General features: G+C 37.0%; 1 pseudogene; it reads right to left on the bottom strand.

The window, feature by feature from the left end:
• Nucleotides 1-232: 232 nt before the first annotated feature.
• Nucleotides 233-1169, bottom strand: LOC106008320 (olfactory receptor 2L13-like; annotated as a pseudogene).
• Nucleotides 1170-16815: the final 15646 nt, after the last annotated feature.

Genomic DNA, 16815 nt, shown 5'->3' with positions numbered 1-16815 from the left:
AAAACAATTATTTTAATATTAATATGATTACAATATCATTTGAATAAAAAGTTACTGTAGTATTATAGAGTAACTAACATATTATTTAAAGTAACACTGTGTTTTAATGTGTCACTAAAGATTTTAAGTCACACAGGTGCACTCTACCATGTTTCTATGAGAAATCACTCTTCCACAGTGTTCTGTAAACAAAAAAAAGAAAAGTAAAGCAAGCCAAATAGGGCCTGCAGAATCATTTTTTCTTGGAAGAGAATATCCCAAACACTCTCCTCAGGGCCCCCAGCACCTTCTTGTTCCTCAGGCTGTAGAAAATTGGGTTCAGCATAAGGGTAAGGTTGGTGTTGAAGATGGTCAGGACCTTGTTTTGTGCTGGGGAGTGGAGAATCCTGGGCCAGAGATAAGTGTAGACAAAAGGAGCATAGTAAAAGGTCACCGCCATTAAATGTGTGGAACATGTGGTGAAGGCCTTTTTGCTTCCCTCTTTGGAGAACATGTGGAAGACAGCAGAAAGGATCCATCCATAGGAAGCAGTGATGCCAAGGAAAGGGATGAGGAGGAACAGGCTGGTGCTCACAAAAACCATGTACTCATAGACCCAAGTGTCCACACAGGCCAGGGGCAGCATGGCTGGGACATCGCCCAGAAGTGATTGATGACCCTGGATCTGCAGTAGGGAAGATGAAAGGGGTAGACTGTGTGTCCCAGGGAGTTGATGGGGCCCAGTATCCAAGATGCTGCAATCATTTTTGCACACATCCTTTTCTCATGTAGGTAGGGTAATGGAGGGAGTGGCAGATGCCCATGAATTGGTCATAAGCTGTAGAGGCCAGGAGTAGTCCTTCAGAGCCTGCCATGGTCAAGAAGGAGAAACTCTGCACCCCACAACCCAGAAAGGAAATGTTCTTCTGGCCAGAAAAGAAGCTGAAGGCCACATTGGGTACAGTGGTAGAGATGTCCATTAGATCCATGAGAGAAAGCTGGCTGAGGAGAAAATACATAGGTGTGTGAAGCCAGGCATCTAAATGCATGAGGCAAATCATCACTGAATTACCAACCAAGGCAAGAAGGAATACACAGATGATAAGGAACGTGCAAAGTAGGCTTGTTTGATTTTCCAAAAACAATCTCAACAAAATGAAATCATTTGAACTTTTATTCCACATTTCCATGAAAATATACTGCTTTAACTTCCTTGAAAGAAACATAAAAATAAACACAAAATATGGATTAAACAGTACAGGAGAATAAAAAGAAACTAAAGTTTCTAAATTGATTAGAATCAATAAATTTCCTCCAACAATATGACTTTAATTAAATTGATTTTAATGTCTGAAATAAGTATTCCTATTCAAATTGCCTCTAATCATCTCAGCATTCACACATGCATGTAAGCTTTTAAATATAAAATCTGTCACCTTGTGTAGCAAAAAATGAATATGATAACAAAAACATTTCTTTTTTGATAAGTTCTTTTCAGATAAGTTCTAGTAAATATATTATTTGAACCTTTAATTGGACCAATCAGGCAATAAAAACCAATAAGAGAAGGTGAATAGAAAAGAGGTCAACTATCCTTTTTCAGATAACATGAAGTTTTATGTAGAAGACTCAGAAACTCCATCAGAAGACTCCTAGAACTAAAAAAAAAAAAAGAAATTCAGCAAAATGGCAGGATACACACTCAACACTTGAAGATTAACTGTGTTCCTGTTCACTAACAATGAACCCACCATTGTTGGGTTCTTGATCAAAGAAGCAATTTCACCAATAATACCTTAAAAAATAAAGTATGTAAAATTCAACTTGACTAAGAGGACAAAGGACCTTTGCCATAAAACTTATGTAATAGTGAAAAAAATTACAGGAGACATTAGAAAATGGAAAGACTTCCTTTCTTATGGATTCGCAAGACAAATATTGTTAAAATGTCTTTTTATCCAAATGGCCTACAGATTCAGTGTAAATCTTATTGATAGAGCTAGAAAAAAAATCCTAAAATTCATATTGAGCTAGAAAAGACCCAGAATGGTTAATGAAATTCTGATCAAAATGACCAATGCTGGAGGCATCACAATACTAGATTCCAAACTATACTTCAAAGCCATAGTAAAAAAAAAAAATAACATAGGATTTGCACAAAAACATCCATTAGACCAATGAAATTAAACAGAAAACACAGAAACTATCCCATTCAGTGGCAGCAGTCTGATTTTTGACAAAAAGGCCAGAAACATACATTGGAGAATAAGTAGCTTCTGTAACAAATGGTCTTGAGAAAACATATTCACACACAGAAGGTTGAGTCTAGACCCCTATTTCTCATCTGTACTAAAATCAAAAGAAAAATGCTGATATACCTAAATATAAACCAGACACTTTAACATTCCTGCACTGTAATGTAGAGAAAACACTTGAATCTTAGGCTCCTGCAAAGACTTCCTGAACAGAACTTCAACATCACAGAAAATAATATCAAGAATCAACAAATAAAACTGAATCTAAAAAACAAGCTTCTGCCCACCAAAGGCAACAATTAAATGCAGTAAAAGACAACAGAAAGGGAAAGGACCTTTGGAGCTACTTTTCTGAGAGAGGGTCAATATCCAGAATGTATAATGAACTCCATAAAATGAATTTTCAAAAACAATTCAATCAATATATGCATAAAAGGATTGAACAGACAATTCTCAGAAGAAGATACACATGCGGCCAATAAGTATATGAAAATATTCAACTTCTGTAACACATAAGATGTAAATTCCAACTATATCAAGAGTACATCTCACCTCAACTTCACGAGTAACATCAAGAACAGAAATTCCATGAATCCTGACAAGAGTTTGGGGATAAAATATTGTTGGTGGGAAGATTAACTAGTGTAATTGCTATGGAAATCAGTGTGAACTCCTCAAAAAACTAAAAATATAAGTGGTATTTGATACAGCTATACATTCCTGGGTATGTTCTGGAAGAACTGAAATCATCACACTACAGTGGTGCATGCATAATCATGTGTATCATGGTGTGATTCACAATAGCTAAGCTGTGTAAACAGCCCAGATGCATGACTAACAAATGAGAACATGTGGGAAAATGAAATATTATTGGGCTATGAAGACAAATGAAATCATTTTAGTAGGACAATGGATGGAACTGGAGACAATTATGGTAGATGTAATAAGCCTGATTCAACTTCTTAGTCTCAGTAGAACATTTTGTGCTTTACATGTATGTGGGCTTCACTCTCAAAGAGATGTTAATGTCACATTCTGTTCAGGACAGTGATTTGGGGAAGCATCTTGGATTATTGGCATTCCATCAACAAAGGAGAGCAGCTAATGGTTTGCAATCATACACTTATAGGTAATTTAAATCAACTGGTCCTTCACATACCCGTGGCAATTATGAATACTGTGGAAAGAGAGATTGTGCAGGAATGTACATGTTCTCTGTAGAGATGGGAAGAGCATCTGAGGAAAGAGGAAGGAATGGAGGGGAAGCAGAGGGATAAAACATAATGAAGACATGATGGGTACGTGTGTGTGTGTGTGTGTGTGTGTGTGAGTGTGTGTGTGTGTGAAAACCCTCAGCTGATATAATCGCTGTGTGACATAAGCATGTATTACTAAACATTACACAAAGAACAGAGTGAGTTCATAGAGCTGACAGAACATAGTATTGTTGGACAAGGTGCTGGCTGAGACTTTAGGCATCTTCTGCTTCTTATAACACTTTCGATACCAGCCTCATGACCTAATGTGTAAGGACAAAGCTTATGGTCACAATCAGCAGGGTGCAATTCCTTCTTCCTATTGTACACACTCTCTTGCACTGTGATGTTTCCAAACATCAATACATTTTGGTGATTAAAATAAACAAGATGATGTGATGAGTAGTTAAAATCATGGGTAAAATACATAACAGAACAACAAACTGTAACATACAATAGGATGTTGTATGGGCATTCTTACTAGAAAGAAAAATAAGGGACAGATAAAGGCCAGAGAGGCAGTTGAGTAAGAGTTCTGGTACAAGACACTAGCTTAGTCACTGGACAGAATACCCAACACCTGCAGCTTGAAGGAAGAGAGGTTCAATTTGGCTCAAGATTCAGTTCGTTCTCTGCTGGCTCCAAGGCAGGAGAGCACAGCATGGCAGGGTTGTGTGGAAGAGGAAAAACTCCTCCCTTCATGGTATCTGGGAATCTGAGAATCAAGGGAGGAGCCAGGAGAAGAGATACAAACTCCTGGGTCATGTCCACAGTGACCTGAATCCTCCAACCAAACTGCCTCCTAATCGCAAGAAGGCTACACTGCCCTGTGCTCTGCACACTTCCCAAGATCCTGTCTCTGACTATTGAGGCTTTCCAAGGACATCTAGAGGAACCCTAACAGCCCCCATGTGGACCCACTTTCTGAGCTAGTCTGGTGATTGAATATTCTGCTCAGAAGGAGCAGCAAGGAGAAAGGCTCTGAGGGAAAGACACGTGGATTGCCAGGAGAGCAGAAACAGGTGGTTTATTTTGAATTATATGTCTTGGGGTCATTTCTGTGAGAAGAAATGAATGACATTTTGTGCTGAGCACAACGAGAAGTCAGTGCCATGCCATGGTCATAGGTATGTGTCTAGATGTCATACTGTGTGCTCAGGGTATGGGGAGAGCTGGGGGATAAGTGTATGGAATAGAGTAGTCAGCAGACGTAGGTGTAGCTGAGGACTGCTCTGGATCTGAGAAAACAAAACCTTGTGTCCTGGAGGCCTGGCACATCAGCACAGCTGGCTTCATATAAGGCATAAGGGAGTGTCCCATGAATCATTCTCTCTGTTCCCCTTTACTCAGTGACTTCTGCATGTAGGCTCTTAGCACATCTACTGATGAAACAAACCAAATATTAGCCTTAGACATATGTGATGGCCCAAGATAACAAGCTGTGGGCAGATGTTTTAAAAATCAGTCTTAAATGTATGTGCCCCTGTGTTCTTACAGAACATAAGTGAATGGGGAGTGATTTCTTTACTCCCAAGTTAAAATTCTAAGGAAGAAAGGTACCAGCATTTCTTACAGGGAAAAGTGGAAATGTTGCATTTCCAATAGCAAGTACTGAACACAATGAATGTTTTAAGTTTGTATATTCCATTAGAGTGTTGCTTTGACAGTTTTTTTATGATTGCATTTAGATTTTCTGCTCTGTATATTTGAGATCAGAGCATTATAAAGATGGTTTTATGGCAATTACTATAACTATTTCTTTTTATATTGAGAATTATTTCACTGGTCATAGGAGATTATAGATGCATGCACATTGTTGTATATCTGAAACTGGAAACATTGAAGATCTGGAAATAAGTTAAAATGGAGAGTCTGTTTCCAAGACCCCTAGCAACTTTCTATTTTTGGGTTTGGAACTTTATTTAAGGATCAGAATTATATGAAACCTGACCCTCTTGCTAACATTCCATCAGAGAGAATAACATGCCTATAGCTCCATGGTGTCTCTAACATTAGTGTCTTCTGGACATTGTTAAAACATATATGAAGCTAAAAGAAACCTTCATACAATAGGATGTGACATATGTAAGTGTAGCAAGTATAGGGTGTGAATTTATTTTACAAAAGTTATAAGTATGCACAGATTTAGAAAATATTATATACAATCAACCCGACAATAATAAGCTGAGCTTATTTAATAAGTTTTGTCTGATCTTCAGGTAGCTGAGTCCCAGTAACTTCATGGGAGAGCTGTAGTCATGAACTAACTGAACTTTCACTGTTCAGCTCATAGTAGGTCCTCAGTACTGTTTAATCTCCTTTATCCATTCTAGATTTTAAACATAAGGCCCCAGGTCCCAATAAATGCATTGTCTTTTGTACAGACACAGCCTTCATGAGGAACACACTGGAATTCTAGGAGGCTCACAGTGCATCTCTTTACATTATAAGTTTATTCAGATTTTCCAGTTTGTTATGCAATTCTGTTTACTCAAAAGCAGAAAAGGCTGGCTTATGATAGTAAAACTGCATCTCCAAAGTATTTCCCTTACCTAAATATAACAAAATCTACCCAGGTCATTAACATCATTCAGACTCAACTTCTGTAAACTGAGTTTGCATTTTGAGAGGAGAAATCACTCTGTGCTGATGGTCCATTCAGTGTCTTAAAATCTTTAAGTAGCAAGTGGTGCCCACATGGTGGCCAGGCAGTGGAAGTAGATCATGTTACTTGTCAGCAGGCACTGCATTAAATTAAAACTATTTCCTAACAAAAGAAGGCTTTCTTTATCTGCCAAAATCACTGAAAAAATTACCAATTACAAGTTGTACCAGTGCCTCAAAGTTCCTGCCTCTGATGACTTAGGTCCAAATTGGAAAACAGCTTTCTCCTCTTTTCTGAAATAGTTGGATACACATTGTTTAGTTAAAACTTCTTCCTTCAGTATTTCCTTGTTCAAGTAAAAGCAGAGTAAGATGCTTCTAACTCCATGCCTCAGGTTCTACTGATGGGAAGTAGAAGGACCAATTGCTATATTTTAGATGCAGAATATTATATCATCAGCCTGTTGATAGCCCCTTTTTTTCTAATTGATCCCCAGTGTCCAATTCCACAGGGACCAATCCTCATCACTGGACTGGAATATTTTGGAGAAAAGCCATGTCAGAATTTAGAGCCACTAGCCAATGTAATCAACTCTGCTGCATTCAACAGCTACCAAGAATCAGACTAAGGAGGAATGACTTTGATTATTGCAGAACAAGATTGAAGGATTAGAGTGATGATAGATGTTCATTGAAATCTCCACAGTTTGTAACTGATCTAAGTATTAAAGAGTCTGGGATCACTTCAGCTAAATACAAGAGGATCTAGTGAGGAAGTTTACTCTGTGCTGCCTAGTCAGTTTCTAGAGAAATTCATTGAGACCTAAATTTAATTAGACTTTGACAAAATGCTTTCTTCTATTTGTGGAGGGGTACTCAATTAACTTATGAAAATGTTATTCTAGTCAACAATTCTATTGTACTGAAGAGTTGAGATTTTGTGATAAAATGAGTAGTTAATTAGACTTAAAAAGAAGTGTCTAACCCATTAAAATCAGCACTAAGAATCTGATTTGGTAAATTAGTGAAAATATTAGTTTGTGCCCAACTCTTTACAGCTGAACTAATAGGCCAGATGCTGTAGGAGCAAGTTGGGAGAAAGTGTGCCAAAGTTTTGTGTATTCTCTTTTGCAGGAGCAGTAATGAGTAGATCTTGGGATCAATGTTTGTCCCATTAAGTCCAAATATTGGACAACCAGAGACATATATCTTGAAGTTATTTTTCATATTTATTTCTGTATTGTGTTACAAATCCCTTTTACATCACAGAAATATCCAACACTCAAAATTTAAAAGAGGAGAGGCTTATTTGACTCTCAATTTCCAATGAACTCAGTCCATGATCAGCTAGATATAAGGCAGAAATGCATATTTCAAGGGGATGGCAGAGGAAAGCTGTTCAAATGATGGCAGCCAAGAGGCAGGAAGGGAGAAGGGAGGAGCCCTAAGTGAATCCACCCTTCCAGGTCCTTGTCCCAGTGACCATGTCCACACAGACCCCACAGGCTGAGGGCACATTCACCCATGAAAACATCACCAAATTAGTCATCTGTTGCATATTATTCCTCCATAAACGAATTGCCTTCCCAAGCCCCATCTCTGACTGCGAGACTTCTGGAGAACATTTTATCTAAACTATGGCAGTTGTGATATTTTGTCATGGGATGAGAGGGCAAAATATGATCTAATGTGATTCCTCAAAATAAACAGTAAAAATGCATATAATGGAAACATGATGAAGTAAACTCTTGACAAATAAGGTCTATTTTATTAGTTGTATAATTTTATTGTTTGAAGCAAAACATTTTTTTCTTAAAATCTTTTATTGGTACATTTTATTTATACATCACATTTACATTTCTCATTGGGAACTTGTACCTTTACATGATGCATCTTGGTTCTTACTTTTTCCTCATTCCTAGCCCTCCCTTCATCCACTCCACCCTTCCCTATTTACAAAGGCTTTATTTCCATTTTTTCCATTTCTCATCATTTTTCCTTTACCTTCTTTCCTTTCCCCTGACCCCCCAACTACCCCTACCCCTTTGGACCTTTTCTTCCTATTTTGCATTATCGATTAATCATTCTAAATATTGGTAAATTTTAGGTATACAATATAATGACATTCCTCATAGGAAATTTGCACCTTTACATAATCTCTCTTGATTCTTGTTTTTCACACTTGCCCAGCCCTCCCTTTAACTCATGCATCCCTTCCTATTTACAAAGGTTTTATTCCTATTTTTTCATTTTCTTATATTAATTCCATTCCCTTCTTTCCATTCCCTATCCCTCCCACTTCCTTCCCTTTTGCCCATTTTCTTCCTATTTCACATTATCTATTATATATTTTAGTCCTTATTTACACTTTCAGTTTCTCACACCAAAGAAACTATTCGGTATTTATACATGTGTGTCCTATTTATTTCACTTAAGAGAATCACCTCAATATGCATCCATTTAGCAAAAATGTCTCTAATTTCTCATTTTTTACAGCTGAGTACTACTCCATTTTATTTTAAAAAACACATTTTATTTATCCAGTATCCAGTTGATGGGCATTTGGGCTGTTTCCAAGTTTTAGCAATCACAAAATGTGCCTCTATGAAACATGGGTGCACATATATCACTGTGGTATGAATCTTTTAATTCTTTGGGGGAAGATCCACAGCAGGGGAATAGCAGGGTCAAATGGGACTTCCAGTCCTAGTTCTTTGAGGTGTCTCCATACTGATTTCCACAGTGGTTGCACCAGACTACACTCCCACCAGCAGTGGAGCAGGGTTCCTCTTTCCCCCACAGGCCTGCCAGCATTTATTTTTGGTTGATTTCATGATAGCAGCCATTCTTTCTGGAGTGAAGGGAAATCTCAGTGTTGTTTTCATTTGCAACTCATGAATGAACAGTGATGTTCAACATTTTTTCATGTATTTATTTGCAATTTCTACCTCTTTTTGTGAGACATGTCTGTTCATTTCAGATGCCCATTTTAGGATTGAGTCTTTAAATTTGGGAGGTCTGATCATTTTAAGTTCTTTATAGATTCGAGATAGTAGACCTCTGTCTTAGGAAAAGCAGGTGAAGATTTTTTCCCACATTGTGAGTTATCTCTTCACACTGCTGGTGGTTTCTCTTGCTGTGCAGAAGCTTTTTAATGAGAAGAGATCCCACTTGTTGATTGTTTGTGCTAGTTCACAGGCAACTCAGGTTTTGTTCATAAAATCTTTTCCTACACCAGTCTTCAAGAATTCTACCTAACCTCTGTTCCAACTGGTTCAGAGTTTCTATTTTAATATTTAGATCTTTAATCCATTTCAAATTCAGTTTATTGCATGGTGAGAGATACAGGTCCAGTTTTAATCTTTAGCAAGTTGAAACCCAGTTTTTCCAGCAGCATTTATTAAAGAGGCTATTTTTCCTCCAGTGAGGGTGTTTGGCTCCTTTATCAAAGATGAGATGGCTGAGTGTGTCTGGCGTTGTTCCTGCATGTTCTAATTTGTACCACTGGTCCTCAGGTCTGTTTCTTTGCCAATACCATGCTGTTTTTATCACAGTAACTTTGTGATATAGTTTGAAGTTGGGGATTGTGATGCCCCCTGCCATGTCTCTGTTACCTAGAATTGCTTTTGCTCTTCTGGATCTCTTCTTGTTCCAAATGAATTTTTGGATTGTTTTCTCAAGGTCCATGAAGCATGCTGCTGGTATCTCAATTGGAATTGCATTGAATCTATATAGCAGTTTGGGAAATATGGCCATTTTCACTATATTAGTCCTTCCTAAACAGGAGCAGGGATATCTGTCCAATTTATGATATCATCTTCAATCTCTCTTTTCAGAATGCTATCGTTTTCAGAGAAGAGGTCTTTGATTTCTTTCGTTAGGTTGATTCCTAGGTATTTCAGTGTTTTGGGATGCTATTGTGAAAGGAATTATTTGCCCTATTTCTCTTTCAGTGAGTTTGTCATTCATGTAGAGGAGAGCTATTGATTTTTGTGTATTGATCTTGTATCCAGCTACTTTACTCAATTTGGTTATCAAGTCTAGAAGACTTTTGGTTGAGTTCTTGGGGTCTTCCACATATAGTATCATGTCATTTGCAAATAATGACAATTTGACTTCTTCATTTCTTATATTCATTGCTTTTATTTCTTTCTCTTGTCTAATTGCAGTGGGTAATGTTTTGAAAACTATACGGAACAAGAGTGGTGATAGTGGACATCGTTGTCTTGTTCCTGATTTTAGTGTGACGGATTTCAGTTTTTGACCATTTAGTATGATATTGGCTGTTGGTTTTTCATAGATGGCATTTATCAGTTTGAGGTAGAGAACATCTATTCCAATTTTTGTAGGGTTTTTATCATAAATGCATGTTGGATTTTGTCAAATGCTTTTTGTGCATCTATGGAGATAATCATATGGTTTTTGTCCTTGGCTCTATTGATATAGTGTATTACATTTATTGATTTGTGTATTTTGAACCATCCCTGCATCCATGGGATCAATCCAACTCAATCAGGGTGTATGATCTTCTTAATGATCTTCTGCATTCTGTTTGTCAGTATCTTATTAAGGATTTTTGCAACTATGTTCCTTAGTGAGATTGGCCTATAATTCTCCTTTTCAGTTGGGTCTTTCTCTGCTTTGGGGATCAAGGTCATGCTTGCTTCCAGGAATGAATTTGGGAGGATTGCTTCCCTTTCAATTTCACTGAAGAGTTTAAACAGTAGTGGCAGTAGTTCCTCTCTAAATGTCTTGTAAAATTCAGCAGTGAAGCCATCAGGGCCTGGGCTTTTCTTACTTGATAAGTGTTTATTATGTTTACAATTTCATTGGTTGATACTGAGTTGTTTAGAACTTTTAGATCTTCTTCATTCAACCTTGGTAATTCATATGTATCTAGGAATCTGTCCATTTCTTCTGTGCTTTCCATCTTATTGGCGTATAGGTTCTTGAAGTAGATATTTATGATCCTCTGGATTTCTGCTGGGTGTGTTGTAATTTCACACTTTTCATTCCTAATTGCATGGATTTGGGCCTTTTCTTTCCTTTTTCTGTTAAGGCTGGCTAAGGGTTTGTCAATTTTGTTGATTCTTTCAAAGAACCAACTCTTGGCTTCATTGATTTTTTGTATCATTCTCTTAGTCTCCATTGCATTGATTTCTTCTCTGATCTTTATAATTTCCTCCCTTGTATGACCTTTGGGTTTGTCCTGCTCTTCTTTTTCTAGAAGCTTGATGTTCAGCATCAGGATGTTTAATTGGTCTCGCTCCGTTTTCCTAATATGCATATTCACTGCTATGAATTTCCCTGACTGCTTTCATTGTGTCCAATAGATTCTGATATGTCGTATTGTCATTGTCATTTAATTGAAGGAATTCTCTGATTTCTTCTTTGATTTCCTCTGTGAAGCATTGGTTATTCAGAAGTGTGTTGTTCAATTTCCATGTGTTTATGAAATTTTTCCAGGTTTTTTTGCTATGGATTTCCAATTTCATTGCACTATGGTCTGATAATATACAGGGGATAACTTCAATTCCTTTGCACTTACTTAAACGTCTTCTGTGTGCAACTATGTTGTCCATTTTTGTGAATGACCCATGTGCAGCTGAAAATACTGTGTATTCTGATTTTGTGGGGTGGAAGACTGTAAACATCTGTTAAGTTCATTTGTTCAAGAGTTCGATTGAGTTCTAGTATTTTGTTACTTATTTTTTGTCTAGTTGATCTATCTATTTGTGACAGTGGGGTGTTGAGTTCCCCCACTACACTTGTATTTGTGCATATATGACTCTTCATGTCCATTAGTATTTATTTTATATAGTCGGGTGCACTAGTGTTTGGTGCATAGATATTTATGATTGTCATCTCTTCCTCTTGGATTGTCCCCTTTACAAGGATGTAGTGTCCTTCTTTGTCTCTCTTAATCAATGTTGGTTCGAAATCTACTTGATCTCCAAAGAGGATAGCTACTCCTGCTTTTTATCAAGTTCCCGTCACATGGAGTATTGTTTTCCACCCTTTAACTTTCAGTCTATGAGTTTCCTTTTGAATGAAGTGTGTTTCTTGTATGCAGCATATTGTTGGATTTTGCTTCTTGACCCATTCTGCCAGTCTATTTCTTTTTATTGGTGAATTGAGACCATTAACATTGATGGTTATAACTGAAATGTATTAACTTGTCATTGCCATGACTTTTTCTTTTTGTTGAGTTCTCCCCCTTTACATTTAATTTCTTGTCATGCCGGATGGGTTCATTCTGCTTTGCTTCCTGGGGTTGTGATCCTCAATGTCTGTACCTTGGATAGTGTGTAAAATATTTTGGAGTGCTGGTTTCTTATTCACGAAGTTCCTAAGGTGCTCTTTGTGATGAAAGTATCTTATTTCTCCATCAATTTTGAAAGATAGTTTTGCAGGGTACATCAATCTGGGTTGGAGGCTGTTTTCTTTTAGGGCTTGGAATATATCACTCCAATCTCTTCTTGCCTTGATGCTTTGTGTTGAGAAGTCTTCTGTGATTCTAATGGGCTTTCCTTTGTATGTGATTTGTTTCTTTTCTCTAACTGCTTGTAGAACTTTGTTCTTCTGTTGTGTTTCTGGAATCTTAACAATTATATGCCTATGTGTAGATGTTTTTTGATCAAGGCTTTTTAGAGTCCTATATGCCTCACTTATCTATATGTCAAGTTCTTTTTCTTTACTTGGGAAGTTTTCTCCCATTACTTCTGTGAAGAGTTTTTTTTATGTCATCTGCACTCTCTTCTGTTTCTTCTTTGACTCCATTCAGTCTTATGTTATTCTTTGACTCCATTCAGTCTTATGTTATTCTTCTTTGCATCGTGCAGCCACTCCTGGATTGATTTCTCATGTTTCTGTACAATTTTGAAGGAATTTTTCTTTTCCTGGTCATTAATTGCAATCTTATCATCTATGTCTGAAATTTTGTCCTCACATTGGCTCATTCTGCTGTGTAGAGTTTCAATGGAGTTTTTCATCTCCTGCAAATCTATTTGCATCTCTTTTATGGATTCCATTTATTTCCTATGTTGGGATTCCATCATGTTCCTCAGCTCCTCTCTAAATTAATTAATCATGTCTTGCACTAGGAGCAAAATCTCTGCTGTTATTTGAGAAATTATTTCTGATTTCATCTTTTCCAGATCCCCTTTTGTTGCCAGTTCATGGTGTCCAGGTGGTTGAGTATCAGAGTGTTCCATCTCATTTCCCTTTGGAGTTGCTGTAGGTGATCTGGAAGTCTGGTTTTGAGACTTATTTACGTGTCTTCTCATTTTGACCTGGGTGTGGGTGGTGATGTTGTCAACCACGTGGCTCACCTTCTCTGAGCTGGGAGAGGTGGAACAGGGGCTGGGAGTGGTGGGACAGCATCTCAGAATCCCCTTACTCTGGGCCAGAAGCAGAGGGACAGATTGTGGCCCCAAAGCCCTTTCCTCTTTCTCAGGACTGGTGTGATGGATGGCAGCCCAAAAGCCCTTTCCTCTGGACTGGGAGTTGAAGCACAACATTTATTGGTGCATTTCAGATATACATAATGATAACATTCATCATAGGGAATTTGTACCTGTACGTGATATATCTTTCTTCTTCTTTTTTTCCCATTCCTCAGGTTTTATAACATTTGGTGTCAGAAATGAGTAAGTTATAAAGAAAAGTAGGTACTTTTATTGTTGATTGTGTTTTTACTGTAACAATGACATATATTTATTGTACAGAATGAAATTTATTGTGACATTTACACACATGTTGTTCTTTATTCACATACCCACCCTATTATTCTCTTTTACCCTTTCTTTCCCTACTCCTTTACCTCCATGTGATTCAGAAATCTTTGAAAGTGGTTCTTGGGAAAAGTTTTAAAAGGTTTAGAGATGCTAGGTATAAGAGGCTCAGAAAGCTGTAAGTAGAGATTGATGGGAGATGCTGGTGCGAGCTCATAAGACTAGAATTCTAGTAGTAATGCATAAATTAAAGACTAGGATCATGGTTGTGAATGGAGACTCTATTGGAGCTTGGAATAGAGGCCAAAAGTGCTAATGTTTCCAAAGAACATGCCCACATTTTCCCATGACCCAATTCTTTATGTGAATCTGAAAATAAAGGTGGTTGTGTAAATGATTTCATAGAGAAAATTTCAAGGCAGCCCACTGATCAGGCTATTGGATGGGTACTTTTGGCTGCTTTCAGCCATTTTTACAATGATAATCAGGAGCAAAAAGAAAGCAAAAGTTGGTTACACATCCCTGGAATCCCAGCATTCTGGGAAGCTGAGGAAAGAGGATTCCAAGTTCCATCCCCAACTGGGCAACTTGGCAATACATTGTCTTAAAGATAAAACAACTAAATAAATAAAAAGACTGGAGATGTAGCTGAGCGTCGAAGTCTTGGATTCAATAAACAGCATTAATAATAATAATAATAATAACAACAACAACAAGTTATAGAATTAACAATTTTGCCACTTGGACAGAAAAGTACTGTCACACTTCGTGTGAAAACTGTTTAGTTTATCAAAAGATCAGTGTGACTGAAAATAGTACAAACACTTGGCATTAGGAAAATACAAAAATATAAAATGTAGAAAAGAGGCCTTGAAGGGCTGTCTTAATGTCACAAAACCCCACCAAATGTAGCCTTCAGAGGTTGCTTGGTGTCTCAGAGAAGAATCTGGGCTTGGGCTACTTAGCAATGATGGATTTGCCATAACTTTGGTGATTCTTAGAGATAGACTACATGCACTTAGCTTAATGGCCTGGGCCAGGGCCTGTTGGGGTCCTTGTGTGTGAATGCCATGGCCTTAATTCCAAAGCCTCCCAAAGATTTCATGAGTTCAGATGTAGGGCTTATGGAAGGTGATTGCATAAGGAGATTCCATCCTTGCCAGGGTATTGATCCATTGATGTGGTGATAACTAAATGCACTGTTAGACATTGGGGTCAGGCTGGAGAAGTGGAGTGTGAAGGTGAGGCCCGCAGCTGTGAATTCTTGTCCCTGGTCCTGCTCCTGTTTCATTGATCCCTGGCTGTCATGCATTGTGCAGTTTTTTCCACTGTGCTCTTCCACCACACCATCTTTGTCTCATACAAGTCAAGCATACAGGGCTTGAAATTTTGAAACCATGAGGCAAAATAAACATCTCCTCCTTTAAGTTGTCATTGTAAGGTATTTTGTCCCAGCAATGGGGAAATAACTAATACACTGAATAACAGCCATTCTGAATGGAGTGTGAATATCAATATGGTTTTCATCTGCCTTTTCCTGGTGACTGAAAAATATCAAACATGTATATATATATATATATATATATATATATGTGTGTGTGTGTGTATATATATATACACACACACACATATATATGTGTGTATATATATACATATATATGTGTATATATATATATACACACACTTGTATATGTAGATATATGTATATATACATATATATGTATATATATGTATATATATATATATATTTTATGAGGTGTTTGACCAGCTCATTTTTCCATTTTTGACTGAGTGGTTCATTTTTTTCTGTTTTTGAGTTCTTTCTGTATTCTTGTTCATCTTTGGTCAGATTACTAACTGGCAGAAGTTTCTCCTGTTCTATATGGTGCCTCTTCACTCTATTAATTATTTCTTCTGCTATGCTGTGGTTTTCTAACTTGATATATTCACATTGGCCAATTTTTTCTATTATTTTGTGAGCTATTGGAGTTCTGTTCAGGAAACCATTGCTTATACCAATATCTTGAAATATTTTCCTTTACTTGTTTCAAAATGTCAGGTCTTAAATTGATAACTATGATTCATTTTCTCTAAATTTTTGTACAAGTTCAAGTGATGGGACTTATTTCAATCTTGTGCAGGCAGATGTCTGTTTTACCAGCACCACTTGGTGAAAAGACTCTCTTTTCTGTAATGTAGGTTTAAGCTTCTTTGTGGAGAAACTGAGGGCTAGAGATGTGTAGGGTTATTCATGTCCTCCATTCTATTCTCCTGGCCTAAATATCTATTCACATCCAAACATCATGTTATTCTTATTACACTAGTTATAAAGTATAATTTAAATCCTTTGGCTCTTCTCGATAACTTATGCTTCTACATGAATTTTGGGATAATTTTTCTACTGCTGTGAACAATTTTTTTGGTATTTTGATGAACATTACATTGAATCTGTACACCATGTGTACAGGGCAAGTTACAGCATTCTCAAAAGTTAAATTTATGCACAAGACTCTGAAGTCTTAGAATAAAACCAAACTACAAGAGAATAGTGATAAATTTATGCCAATATTTTGAAATTATTCTGTGTCAATACAAGTATGAATATTTTTACAGCAATAGTAATGAAGTTATAAACATGTATTGCATGTAGAACATTATAATATATTAATATTTTTGTAAAATTTGCATTACTTTTATTTCATGATAAATATATTAATAATTACTATAGTAGTGTGTACCAATTAACTTATGTTAACAATAGTTTTTTTTAGTACTGGGAATCGAACTCAGGACCTTGCGCTTGAAAGGCAGGCAGTAGAATGACTGAGCTAAATCCTAGATCCTGTTAACAATAGTTTTTAAGGTGTCACTAAAGATTTTAAGTCACACAGATGCATCCTACCATGTTTCTATCAGACGTCATTCTTACACAGTGTTCAGCTAAGCAAAAAAAAAGAGAAGTAAAGAAGAAAATTAGGGCCTGCAGAA

Source organism: Heterocephalus glaber, unplaced genomic scaffold (assembly GCF_053883595.1).
Source record: "Heterocephalus glaber isolate CG9 unplaced genomic scaffold, H.glaber_assembly_v1.0 deba00001461, whole genome shotgun sequence".
Lineage (NCBI taxonomy): Eukaryota > Metazoa > Chordata > Mammalia > Rodentia > Bathyergidae > Heterocephalus > Heterocephalus glaber.
Note: the sequence above shows the minus strand (reverse complement) of the source record. Positions and strands in the feature narration are given on the sequence as shown.